The following is a 14602-nucleotide window of genomic DNA, read 5'->3' as shown; positions in this document are numbered from 1 at the left end:
ATTTATAAGAAGGGATGCTCTGTATACATATTAATTGGAAATACAAGTATTAATTGTAAAAGACATGTCTGCTTGTCTTTGTGTGTCTCCTCAGCTCCTACTCATTCTTCCCCCCTCTTCCCCTCTCCATACACTTGAATTGACATGTGTAATATGATCCTCCTGCGGAGATGATCCATCCTAGACAGGAAAAAGGCATTTCTCCAAGTGAAAAGCAATTAGCGGATGAAGTGTGTGTGGATTAGGGAGGTGCTGATAAACAGCTGATAACAGGAGAACTATACATTTCTCACTGATAACACATATTACAAAGTTTCTTGTGGTCGCTTGTACAATTGATTTATACAAAGTTGTGTGAAAAGTTAAAGTCACTTGTAAGTTGTCAGTGCTCAGTGAAGTACTGTTACACGTGATGGCATGCCACATTTGCTAAAATGGCTGTAGCTCTGGGGCAAACTAAGAGTGGTCTGGGTCTAGGTATTAATATTCATGGTCCCCTTACCAAACACCACAGTAGTTTACTCTGAGTAGTTTACTGTAGTTTACCTGAGCCAGGTTAGCACAATGGCTTTGAACAGTATTTATTGTGACTCTTCTACGGGCCTCTTCTGGCCATGGGCCCCTGGGCACTACCTCAAAGCACAGTCCAGCCCTGCTGTACCTGTACTTGCTCTGATAGCTTTGGTCATTGTAGATGTTCCTCATTAGGGTAGTTAATTCTACTTGTCAAAGATGTTCAGCAATCCCGCAGCATGTCTCACATTTTATAGAAAGGTTTCTGGAGAGTATTGTACAATTACAGAGCAAGAAAAGGTCACAATGGAAAGGATTTTAGGAAAGATGACTGTAGATTGACCAAAACATTATTTTTTTCCATTTCATATACAGTAAAAGCTCATTTCTGCCTCGCGACAGCTTGTTAAAGGTCATAAACTTCTTGTCAGCATTTTACAGGCCCCAAAAGGGTTATAAATAATATCAGGAACTCCACTCAAAAACAAAACATGAAAATAAATTTCACTTTACAAAAAAAATAAAATGAACGGCAAACATTTACAGCTTGATTGGATTTAAAGGAGACTTGACATCAGGTCCAAGGCTCTTCTACATTGTAATGGTTGGAAGAGGTTCTAAAAAATCAGAAACTAAAATCACCAAGAAGAAATCAATTTCTTAGGTCTTTTCGCTCCCGTAGGCTATACCCTGTAGGACATCCAAGAGAAGCTTCTTTAAAAAAATAAAATAAAATACATTGTATATATATATATGTTTGCCATATCTTTTATCTGATGTTTAATCATCTTTAGAACCAAAAACATTCATCCAAAACCAATCTAAGCCAAAAAAGAAGAAAAAATAGCCTATCAAATTTTATTTTTCTAAGCGAGAGAGAAGAAAATTTGTTTAATGCATGCAGACAACATATTCTATGGGAATCAGACGGAAATTATATATATTTTTGCTAATTAAAACTGTAAATGTCATCTCAAAATAGTGTGGGGGGCACATTAGGCAGGTCCAGATCCAGGGATAGTAACACACAAACAGAGGTCTCCATCCTTACGTTTCTACAAACTTTGAGCTCCAATTTATCACAATTAGGAGTGAGCGAATCAAGCTTCAGATCCAAGATCTGAAGTCAATTCATTCAAAATCTTCATTTTAATGCTGTATAGAGACCTGTCTCCATACAGCATTAAAATGTATGTGCTTCAACGAGGCAAAATTTGTTAAGTCCGAAGTCGCGCAAGACTTCAGTAAATAACTGCGGGCTTCGATTCTTTAAAAAACATTTTAAATTACTTTAGAAACGCCTTAAATTAGGAATCTGAAGTCAGCTTCAGTACCAAGGTACCAGCCGGTACGAAGCCAACTTTGGATTAATGTTTTAAAATGTTTTTAAAGTTGTAGATTCGAAGCCCAAAGTTATTCACCTTGTGTGACTTCGAACTTAACGAATTTTGCCTCATCAAAGCACATACATTTTAATGCTATACAGAGACATGTCTCCGTACAGCATTAAAGCAAAGTTTTTGAACAAATCGACTTTAGATCTTAGATCTGAAGCTCGATTCGCTTACCCATAATCACAATTAGAGATGAAAGAATTTCTTAAAATTGATTTGAGTCCGACTGAACGGAATCGGTTGGCTGATTTGATTGGGGTTCAAATAAGTTTGACCTGAGTGGAAAGTCCTCTGCTTGCCTTGAAAACCTCTCTCTAACATACAAAATTCGAGTTAGTTGAAATCATACATTTTGGAAAAATGGTTGAATATCTGAATTTTAGAATCAATTATCTCATCTTTAATTACAATACAAATTCCACACAGTTTTGTGACATGCGGGCAAAAGTCTTGACATGTTGCAATTTATATCACAACCACTGAGTGGCCTTACCTAGACACATATAGCACAAACAACTCCTAAAAGGGTTTTGCAAAATCATATCTTTGTGAAAGCTGGTCATCTTGCACACTACAAATTGTTTAGGCTACTTTCACATCTGCGCTTTCCCTTTCCGCTATAGAGATCCGTCCTAGAATCTCAATAGCGGGGGGAAAACGCTTCCGTTTTGTCCCCATTCATTGTGAATGGGGACAAAACTGAACTGAACGAAACAGAGTGCACCAGAATGCATTCCGTTCCCTTTGGTTGCATCTCCATTGCGGACAGAAAAACGCTGCAAGCAGTGTTTTTCTGTCCGGCATAGGATGCGGAGCAAGACAGATCCGTCATGACACACAATGTAAGTCAATGGTGCCAGATCCATTTTCTCGGACACAAAAGAAAACTGATTCGTCCCCCATTGACTTACAATGGTTTTAGTGATGGCCATTTTAGTGATAATACAACGGGATCCGTTCATAACAGATGCAGCCGGTTGTTTTACGGAAGCAAAAACGCAGATGTGAACGTAGATGTGAAAGTTATTGTTATGCATTGTATTTCACTGTTTGTGTCCTGGCTATCACTACCAGCAAGGAGGGTATGGCAAAGGCTGTCAGGAGTTAATCACCCTGTTCCTCCCCTCTTGGTAGGAGCGGGCTGGTCCTGCTTCCTGCCAAGAGTAGGGATTTCCTGTGTGGAGAAGATTCAGCCTGCATTGCTCCTTACAGATCTCTGCAGAGAAAACCATTACTAAATTGCCTCACATAAAGCCTTGAGAAGATAAAGACAGCAGAGTGTCCTGCTATATTCCACCTCTACAGACCCTGCTGGGAAGTGAGGGAATACAGCTAAAGGCACCCTCATCACCAAACTACCAGGCCAGTATCACCTAAGTGCCGAATTGCCACCAGTCAACCTGCCTCAATATCCTTGCTGGTGCCAGAGAAGAATTGCACTAAAGCCTGCTGCTACTGTATAGATTTTCGAGTTCTATGATGCATTTAGTAAAAAGGACTTTGTTATATTCAGTTCTGGCCTTATTCTTCACTGCTACGGACCTCAGAGAGCAACAAACTGAAGTAGGACACCATGACACAACTATACTACATCAGGGCCACTGCCACTCCTATCCTCTACACCGGCTGCCACGGGGGCTCGCTGCACATGCATAGATACATACGTAACTTTTAGAGCTGGGATAGATTTTACAGTGCGCATCTGATCTTTATCCTAGGGATGGCAAGTACAACTTATCCATTTTCCTTTTGGAGGGGGCGCAGATCAGGCACAGTTTGGCATCGCTAGTAAACAGTAAATGAAAGAGGTTTTCTTTATAGTATGTTGGATGATGCCTGACATATAGACTGTCTGCCTGAATATACAGTATATAAAAATATTTACAAAGAGGAAACGGTTAATTCCATTTTTTTTTTTCATTTCATATTTTGGGATGTTTCCAATTAAAACAGAAGTATGCTGTAATATGGAGTCATACATAACATTTGTGGCTGCCCCTCGCTGTTCACGGAAGTCACCAAGAAGCCTTACACCTCCCCCTGTACATGATTAAGTATTGCCCGAAACATTGCCAAAATAAATACATAAAATATAATAACTTGCCAAAGTATTTAGGTACATGCTTTTCTGTTCCCTAGTCCTCTGTGGATAACTTTTCTAGCAGAACTAGAAGTTTGTTGGAAGTGATAGTTTTTAACTTAAAGAGGTTATCCCATGATTAATGTGACAAATGAAAATCAGACATCATATAGAACATGATAATCTCTTTCTATCATAGTTAGAAACAGCCCTGTACCTCACATAGATCCAGGGATCTCCCTATTCATTGCTCCAGTCGCTATGTAAGAATTATATCATATAAATAGCAGCTCAGGAGGCAAGTCCTTTTCTATTTCCGATATAGAGAGTGTTTCCTTTCTGCTGCAGCTTTCTCCTTATTATAGATCAAGAGGCCTCCTCAACTAGGTGTACATAGAAATAGGAAAAATACCAACAGCAGGTGACGCTATATATATATATATATATATATATATATATACTAGCAGGCTTTGCACGGGTATATTTCACCTATTTAATTTTATGTTTCCGTGTGTCGTAAAAAAATATCAACAGTTTCCCCCATAACAGTGACCTCTACAGTGCCTGCCCCTTTAAATGTGACTTTCACTGTGACTGCCCCTTTAACTGTGACTTTCACTGTGACCGCCCCTTTAACTGTGACTTTCACTGTGACCGCCTCTTTAACTGTGACTTTCATTGTGACCGCCCCTTTAACTGTAACTTTCACTGTGACCGCCCGTTTAACAGTGACTGTCACAGTGACCGCCCCTTTAACAGTGACTGTCACAGTGACCGCCCCTTTAACAGTGACTTTCACAGTGACCGCCCCTTTAACTGTGACTTTCACTGTGACCGTCCATTTAACTGTGGCTTTCACTGTGACCACCCCTTTAACTGTGACTTTCACAGTGACCGCCTCTTTAACTGTGACTTTCACTGTGACCGCCCCTTTAACTGTGACTTTCACAGTGACCGCCCCTTTAACTGTGACTTTCACTGTGACCGCCCCTTTAACTGTGACTTTCACTCTGACCGCCCCTTTAACTGTGACTTTAAGCAGTAAAGAAATATGGCTGGGTTGTTATGGAAACCTGGAGTAAAACTGTGTTTATGGCAGTTGGGCTTTGAAGAGAAAGAATTGCAGGCTTGTATTTGGGGGGGGGGGAATTTTTTTTGGAATATCTCAGTAACGGTACGTCCTAGAGAGCTGAGACCCGGTCTAAAACCTTCCCGGACACCTGATGTACCTGTGTGGCAAATTTGGTGAAGATCGGTCCAGTCGTTTGGTCGCGCATAAAGAACGTCTAGACAGACAGACAGATAGACAGACAGACAGAAACTCATTTTTATATATATATAAGAGATATATACTGTATATATATATATATATATATATATATATATATATATACACACACATTTTAATAAATAACTCTGTGGCTATACTAAATGTTTAATTACATGCAATTTCAAAAGTAGTCAGATCCAGGTGCTGGTTTAAAAACTGCAGAATATTTTTCATGGGACAACCCCTTTAAATTACTTTATTTTTGCCTCATTGGTTCATGCACTGAGTCTCCACTGTATTCATTGGGTGTTTTAAACATGATTTTGAGTCAAATTGTGATAGATACAAAGATCTTTTTTAAATTCGAGACTCATAGTAATACTATTTATACAGGCGTTATATATATACAGTATATAACAAAAATGGCAGCAGTAGCACTAAAACAAACAGGTGCAAGCCCAAGGGGAATAAGCTATTACCCAAAATACAAAAAAGAAAAGAGGGCAGCACTCTTAAAAAGAAAAAGGGAGACCTTTATTCACCCATATGGTAATAGCAATGTCAGCTCAACAAGCTTGCTGTTACCACATGGGTGAATAAAGGACTCCCTTTTTCTTTTTAAGAGTGCTGTCCTCATATATATATACACTGCTCAAAAAAATAAAGGGAACACAAAAATAACACATCCTAGATCTGAATTAATTAAATATTTTACTGAAATACAACAAAATCACACAAAAATAAAAAAATGGAAATCAAATTTTTTAACCCGTGGAGGTCTGGATTTGGAGTCACACTCAAAATTAAAGTGGAAAAACACACTACAGGCTGATCCAACTTTGATGTAATGTCCTTAAAACAAGTCAAAATGAGTCTCAGTAGTGTGTGTGGCCTCCACGTGCCTGTATGATCTCCCTACAACGCCTGTGCATGCTCCTGATGAGGTGGCGGACGGTCTCCTGAGGGATCTCCTCCCAGACCTGGACTAAAGCACCTGCCAACTCCTGGACAGTCTGTGGTGCAACGTGACGTTGGTGGATAGAGTGAGACATGATGTCCCAGATGTGCTCAATTGGATTCAGGTCTGGGGAACGGGCGGGCCAGTCCATAGCATCAATGCCTTCGTCTTGCAGGAACTGCTGACACACTCCAGCCACATGAGGTCTAGCATTGTCTTGCATTAGGAGGAACCCAGGGCCAACCGCACTAGCATATGGTCTCACAAGGGGTCTGAGGATCTCATCTCGGTACCTAATGGCAGTCAGGCTACCTCTGGCGAGCACATGGAGGGCTGTGCGGCCCTCCAAAGAAATGCCATCCCACACCATTACTGACCCAATGCCAAACCGGTCATGCTGGAGGATGTTTCAGGCAGCAGAACGTTCTCCACGGCGTCTCCAGACTCTGTCACATCTGTCACATGTGCTCAGTGTGAACCTGCTTTCATCTGTGAAGAGCACAGGGCGCCAGTGGCGAATTTGCCAATCTTGGTGCTCTCTGGCAAATGCCAAACGTCCTGCACGGTGTTGGGCTGTAAGCACAACCCCCACCTGTGGACGTCGGGCCCTCATATCACCCTCATGGAGTCTGTTTCTGACCGTTTTAGCAGACACATGCACATTTGGGGCCTGCTGGAGGTCATTTTGCAGGGCTCTGGCAGTGCTCCTCCTGTTCCTCCTTGCACAAAGGCGGAGGTAGCGGTCCTGCTGCTGGGTTGTTACCCTCCTACGGCCTCCTCCACGTCTCCTGATGTACTGGCCTGTCTCCTGGTAGCGCCTCCATGCTCTGGACACTACGCTGACAGACACAGCAAACCTTCTTGCCACAGCTCGCATTGATGTGCCATCCTGGATAAGCTGCACTACCTGAGCCACTTGTGTGGGTTGTAGACTCCGTTTCATGCTACCACTAGAGTGAAAGCACCACCAGCATTCAAAGGTGACCAAAACATCAGCCAGGAAGCATAGGAACTGAGAAGTGGTCTGTGGTTACCACCTGCAGAACCACTCCTTTATTGGGGGTGTCTTGCTAATTGCCTATAATTTCCACCTGTTGTCTATCTCATTTGCACAACAGCATGTGAAATTGATTGTCACTCAGTGTTGCTTCCTAAGTGGACAGTTTGATTTCACAGAAGTGTGATTGACTTGGAGTTACATTGTGTTGTTTAAGTGTTCCCTTTATTTTTTTGAGCAGTGTATATATATATATATATATATATATATATATATATATATATATATATATATTTTTACAATATTTCCCTACTATGGACTCTCATTGCATTCGCTGGTGGCCATTTGGCACCAGGAGAGGTGTGGAGTGGGCTCGGCATGCAGGTTGGTACCTGCATTCTCTGGATATAATGGAGGCCATTTTGGCACCAAAGATGATAAAAATTAAAGCAGGCCCAGCATGCATGTGGAACCTACATTCCCTGAATTGCATGGTAGCTGTCATGGCACACAAAAGGTAGAATTTAGTGTTAGGTTCCCGTCTTACAGAGATCACCTTGACGTGGGGCAGACAGGCTCAAATATTTTGTACAAAATGATTTGCCAAACATCTCTAATTTATAAGCATAGCATAAGCAATATAATTCATTTTTGTACTTTATTTGGTTTGCAGAGAGCTGTTGCATTGTATGTTTTGTTCAATATTTCCCTACTATATCAATAAAACAACATCTGCATAATTATAGGGGTTTTCTGAGAATTCTCAGCTGTTTGAGAAGTCAGCAGTGCATGCAGTAGCGCCATGGCCTTCTCCAACTTCTTCAGTTCTGTGATGCACCTTTGTTTTTATGCTGCAAGGGCTTTCTGTGGGCTGGTTCACTAATGAGAAAAGACTATAGTTTCTATGATTCCTCTCCCCTCACACAGACATTGCCTCTATTCACAGTTGCCCTCATGCCCTTTTATTACAAAGTGTATGGTAGTGCTGTAATAACTCCCTGTGTTCACCGACAACACATATTTGCTACTGAGGCAATTCTCTGATCCTCTGCTACTGACTGACATTGCAGGATCTTCATGTGAAACACAGCCCCTCTAGAGAAAGGGGGAGGGGATAGACATTGAGCAGTGGAGATAGCAAGGAGAGAAGTCCACATTTTGAACTATAAAGTCCTGCCTATGTGACATGCCCAAAACTCTCAGTAAACACCCACAAACGACCCAGTGTGGAGTGAATTTGCACAAACCCCTCTCTACTTTGAGGTCAATCTCACCCCTTCCCGTCTGATGTGTGATGTCCTATGCTAAAGGGAGGGAAGAGAGGAGGGATAATGTGTTCAGAGTACAGAATATCACACAATCAGGTGCCCCCAGGACTGGGGTACTGCAGAAGTGTGCACCTTAACCATTACTAGCACAGATGGACCAAATATTGTGGTTAATACATCATTTTAGAATTATTATCTCAAAGCATAATTTACATATATAAGAATAGCTGATCTGCGAGTTAGGTAACATCTTTATTTCCATAAAAAATACAGATTTAAGGCACAGTATGTAGAACATCAAACAATTAAAGCTGAGAAATATATAAATAATTTATGAGAGCAGCCATTCTCCCCTCCTCCTCAAAATCCTTTGTCAGGCTATAAGACAACTGGATGCAGCAGGAGTTTCCCCTTGTCTTGTCCACAATAAGCCAAAAATGCATAAGTTCCACCCCTAGACTATGTCCTGCCCCCTCCACCAGTCTCCAGTATGTATAGGCTCACTGACAACAACAAAAAAAAATCCACAACGAGAAGGAGTTGTTGGAATCGAATGAAACTTTTTTTTACATTTCTTCTGCTCAGTGACTAGAAACGATTCAGCCAGAGACAGGGGTGTGTAATGAAGAAGCCACCTGTGTCTAGATGGTGGACAATGAACCTGTGGGAGCTGCTTGAGCTTCTCAGTGGATCAATCTTCTCAACTGGTGGTCTGTGTGAGCCTGTTCACAGTGTATGCATCACTTCACGTAACTACTGCTCCCAACACCTTCTAACAGCTAGGTCAGAACGTCCATCATGGTAGGTAGTTAGTCGAGATGACCATCCTACTTGTCTTTGTTCAATGATGCTCCCCTTCTCAATGTCTGTCAACTGAGCAAAATGTCTTTGAGTGCATCGTACATGCATGTCTAGCAGACAACTATTTCTGACCAAGAGGTACACTACTCAAAAGTAGCCTCTGAGAGCCATTCTGTTGGGCAGTGGGGGAGGCACCTTTCTACTCTTTTGTGACAACACCCAGTTTCTTATTAGTCCGCACCTGTAATCATTTACATATCTGCCTGAGACATGACTGTATATACACTCACCTAAAGAATTATTAGGAACACCATACTAATACGGTGTTGGACCCCCTTTTGCCTTCAGAACTGCCTTAATTCTACGTGGCATTGATTCAACAAGGTGCTGATAGCATTCTTTAGAAATGTTGGCCCATATTGATAGGATAGCATCTTGCAGTTGATGGAGATTTGAGGGATGCACATCCAGGGCACGAAGCTCCTGTTCCACCACATCCCAAAGATGCTCTATTGGGTTGAGATCTGGTGACTGTGGGGGCCATTTTAGTACAGTGAACTCATTGTCATGTTCAAGAAACCAATTTAAAATGATTTGAGCTTTGTGACATGGTGCATTATCCTGTTGGAAGTAGCCATCAGAGGATGAATACATGTTCTCATTCTGTTTACGCCAAATTCGGACTCTACCATTTGAATGTCTCAACAGAAATCGAGACTCATCAGACCAGGCAACATTTTTCCAGTCTTCAACAGTCCAATTTTGGTGAGCTCGTGCAAATTGTAGCCTCTTTTTCCTATTTGTAGTGGAGATGAGTGGTACCCGGTGGGGTCTTCTGCTGTTGTAGCCCATCCGCCTCAAGGTTGTGAGTGTTGTGGCTTCACAAATGCTTTGCTGCATACCTCGGTTGTTGCTCTTCTATCAGCTTGAATCAGTCGGCCCATTCTCCTATGACCTCTAGCATCCACAAGGCATTTTTGCCCACAGGACTGCCGCATACTGGATGTTTTTCCCTTTTCACACCATTCTTTGTAAACCCTAGAAATGGTTGTGCGTGAAAATCCCAGTAACTGAGCAGATTGTGAAATACTCAGACCGGCCCGTCTGGCACCAACAACCATGCCACGCTCAAAATTGCTTAAATCACCTTTCTTTCCCATTCTGACATTCAGTTTGGAGTTCAGGAGATTGTCTTGACCAGGACCACCCCCCTAAATGCATTGAAGAAACTGTCATGTGATTGGTTGACTAGATAATTGCATTCATGAGAAATAGAACAGGTGTTCCTAATAATTCTTTAGGTGAGTGTATATATACACTGCTCAAAAAAATAAAGGGAACACAAAAATAACACATCCTAGATCTGAATTAATTAAATATTCTTCTGAAATACTTTGTTCTTTACATAGTTGAATGTGCTGACAACAAAATCACACAAAAATTAAAAAATGGAAATTAAATTTTTCAACCCATGGTGGTCTGGATTTGGAGTCACACACTACAGGCTGATCCAACTTCGATGTAATGTCCTTAAAATAAGTCAAAATGAGGCTCAGTAGTGTGTGTGGCCTCTACTTGCCTGTATGACCTCCCTACAACGCCTGTGCATGCTCCTGATGAGGTGGCAGACGGTCTCCTGAGGGATCTCCTCCCAGACCTGGACTAAAGCATCTGCCAACTCCTGGACAGTCTGTGGTGCAACGCGACGTTGGTGGATAGAGCAGGACATGATGTCCCAGATGTGCTTAATTGGATTCAGGTCTGGGGAACGGCGGGCCAGTCCATATCATCAATACCTTCGTCTTGCAGGAACTGCTGACACACTCCAGCCACATGAGGTCTAGCATTGTCTTGCATTAGGAGGAACCCAGGGCCAACCGCACCAGCATATGGTCTCACAAGGGGTCTGAGGATCTCATATCGGTACCTAGTGGCAGTCAGGCTACCTCTGGCGAGCACATGGAGGGCTGTGCGGCCCTGCAAAGAAATGCCACCCCACACCATTACTGACCCAATGCCAAACCGGTCATGCTGGAGGATGTTGCAGGCAGCAGAACGTTCTCCACGGCGTCTCAAGACTCTGTCACGTCTGTCACATGTGCTCAGTGTGAACCTGCTTTCATCTGTGAAGAGCACAGTGGCGAATTTGCCAATCTTGGTGTTCTCTGGCAAATGCCAAACGTCCTGCACGGTGTTGGGCTGTAAGCACAACCCCCACCTGTGGACGTCGGGCCCTCATATCACCCTCATGGAATCTGTTTCTGACCATTTGAGCAGACACATGCACATTTGTGGCCTGCTGGAGGTCATTTTGCAGGGCTCTGGCAGTGCTCCTCCTGTTCCTCTTTGCACAAAGGCGGAGGTAGCGGTCCTGCTGCTGGGTTGTTGCCCTCCTACGGCCTCCTCCACGTCTCCTGATGTACTGGCCTGTCTCCTGGTAGCGCCTCCATGCTCTGGACACTACGCTGACAGACACAGCAAACCTTCTTGCCACAGCTCGCATTGATGTGCCATCCTGGATAAGCTGCACTACCTGAGCCACTTGTGTGGGTTGTAGACTCCGTCTCATGCTACCACTAGAGTGAAAGCACCGCCAGCATTCGAAAGTGACCAAAACATCAGCCAGGAAGCATAGGAACTGAGAAGTGGTCTGTGGTCACCACCTGCAGAACCACTCCTTTATTGGGGGTGTCTTGCTAATTGCCTATAATTTCCACCTGTTGTCTATCCCATTTGCACAACAGCATGTGAAATTGATTGTCGCTTAGTGTTGCTTCCTAAGTGGACAGTTTTATTTCACAGAAGTGTGATTGACTTGGAGTTACATTGTGTTGTTTAAGTGTTCCCTTTATTTTTTTGAGCAGTGTATATATACATTCGCCCCTCTTTTCGAAACTGTTCAGGAGATTCTGTACTGGTGTGCTGATCTCAGTCTTCGGAGACAGGCAGAGGTGCATCTTTGTGACATGTATTTTTCTTTCAGCTGCAAAATCTTAGGCTTGGCAAATTATAATTTTTAGAAAAAATAAGTAGGCCCCGCTGACAGAGCTCTTGAACCGCTGGTGCCTCCGTGTGCTGATATGCTCTCATTATTCCACATTTAACTACTGCTGGCACGCGGTCGTTTGCAATGCTCATCATAACTTATGCTTTGTGTATTTTACATGAGCACCCGAATCACAGTATTCTCCCCCATCCATCATGTTATTATGGTCAGAGCTGACTTCAGATAAATGCACGCAGCATTGTGGTCCACAGGGTTATTTTTAAGGTTCACACTGAGAATCATAAACCTAGGAAATAGCATTGATTATAATTCTGAAGCCTGGCTGAACAATCCATGCCACTTTAAATACTGCTGAATTATGTAATATTAGGCTTGTCTATATGAAATAAAGCTCAGCATATTGTGTTTTATATGGCGATCGGTTGTATTATAAATCATTGCTCTATGCTGCATGAGAAGCCCATTCGGAAAAATCCAGATTTGTACATTTTCACCATTTCAAGGTGGAAAAACTGAAACTGCAACTTGATTTGAATAATACAATGACTGCTGTAAAATAATCTGATTAATAATCAGCATCATAAACATTATTAAAGTGGTTGTATGGGTTACAAAATCCATTTATTTTCAAATATCTTATTTTTGAACATTTAGGATCCCCATCTATTAGACAGACGGGCTGCAAAAGTTCAGCAAACCACACAAAAATAATGTCTATAGAAAGCCCGAAAAGAAGGGTCCCCCATAAACCAATGCCCGTCCCTCTGAGGTCGGAAAGTCCTGTGAGGGTCAGGGACAAGTAGTCAACCTCAGCCAAGCTAGAGCCAGTCATGATCTAGGTTCTACTTGAGCTACCCAGGTGTTGGTCAAGAGCCTCAGTCGAGATTTGGCGATCCCCAAGAAGCAGAAGCCAAGAGATTGCAGGTTAAGGAACCTGATGCTGCCCCCTCCCCTCTTAGACCTCAGAAGGAAGCAATAATGGTGCCACACCCTGAAAGATCCTATGAAGAACAAACATGGACAGTGAACATACGGTGACATAAAAACTATATAGAGTGAACATGTTCCACTATGGCCCTGATGTTCGACTGGAATGATAAAAGTTCCTAGTTCCCAGAATGGCTAGGTAAAGAGAGGTTAGTGTGCTCCAAATGTGAGAATGAGTGCATGGAAATGCACCATCACTCAGTGGGCTCCCACCCCCCAGTGAGTTCATGTATCCCAGGGTCACCACTTCTGGGGAACTTCCACACCTCAGGCTCGGCCCATGACTCTGATCTAGAGGGTCACCTACAGGTAGCCATCAGCGAACCTGTGTACATCTGAAAACTTCCACTCCGTGTGTAGATCTTTTTCATCTCATGAGCCCTTGCCACTGATGAGAACAGATACTATACTTGATTTTAGCCAAAAGGCCGAGAAGCAATTAATTATTGCTACAACTGGACATCCTCAGATGAAATGTAGCAGACGTGATTCTATCCTGTGATTGACTGGGATTCTCTGCTCCCTTTTCTCTCAAAAAAAATCTGATAGAGACTATAAAAGGTTTTGATTTGTGGGGTCAGAGTGCTAAGACCCCCACCAATAACTAGAACGAGATAGGAGAAGTGCTCACATAGGACGCTCTCTGTTCTCGCTTCAGGAGATGGGCTCACTGGAAGTCTATGGACCCGTCTTGCTTCTATCCTCTGTAGAGAGGAGAGCGCTTCTCTTGTCTCATTCTAGTTTTTGGTGGAGGTGTCAGCATTCAGACCCCTACGATAAAAACTTTTGACATGGACCCGTCTTGCTTCTATCCTCTGTAGAGAGGAGAGCGCTTCTCTTGTCTCATTCTAGTTTTTGGTGGAGGTGTCAGCATTCAGACCCCTACGATAAAAACTTTTGAGATGTCTCTGCATGCTTTTGCTCTACTGCAGTAAACATATGGTTTTGGCGCATAGTAATTCGCCGAGTGGTACCTAAATCCAATATAAAAACATCATGGTACTAAAAAATAAAGAGAGTACCGGCCAGTCACTGGATAGTATCACGTCTCCTGCTTTTGTAACTGAGAATGCTCAATCGTAACAATAATTTATAGAAATAGACATGCAGGACACAATATCACACTGTCCACAGACATGTATGCAGCTGCCAGAAATACTATCATTCTAACATTTATGAAAACCCTGCTAAAAATTTTTAACAAATCAGATGTGCACTTGATTTCCTATAACCAACCTACCTACAGAACACCTATGTGAATCACTATTAACAGCATCTGTGTTCATCTCAGAAGCACCGTCTGTTTTATAGAAGTAAGTTCTTGTCA

At 42.5% G+C, this 14602-nt stretch overlaps 1 protein-coding gene and 1 pseudogene across 4 annotated transcripts in view; both read right to left on the bottom strand.

The window, feature by feature from the left end:
• Positions 1-14602, bottom strand: part of LDB2 (LIM domain binding 2) — a 405114-nt gene that overhangs the window by 375544 nt on the left and 14968 nt on the right. The window lies entirely within an intron of this gene.
• LOC120992963 lies at positions 13543-13715 on the bottom strand (annotated as a pseudogene).

This window comes from Bufo bufo, chromosome 2 (genome assembly GCF_905171765.1).
Source record: "Bufo bufo chromosome 2, aBufBuf1.1, whole genome shotgun sequence".
NCBI lineage: Eukaryota > Metazoa > Chordata > Amphibia > Anura > Bufonidae > Bufo > Bufo bufo.
This window is presented reverse-complemented; position numbering and strand designations above follow the sequence as displayed.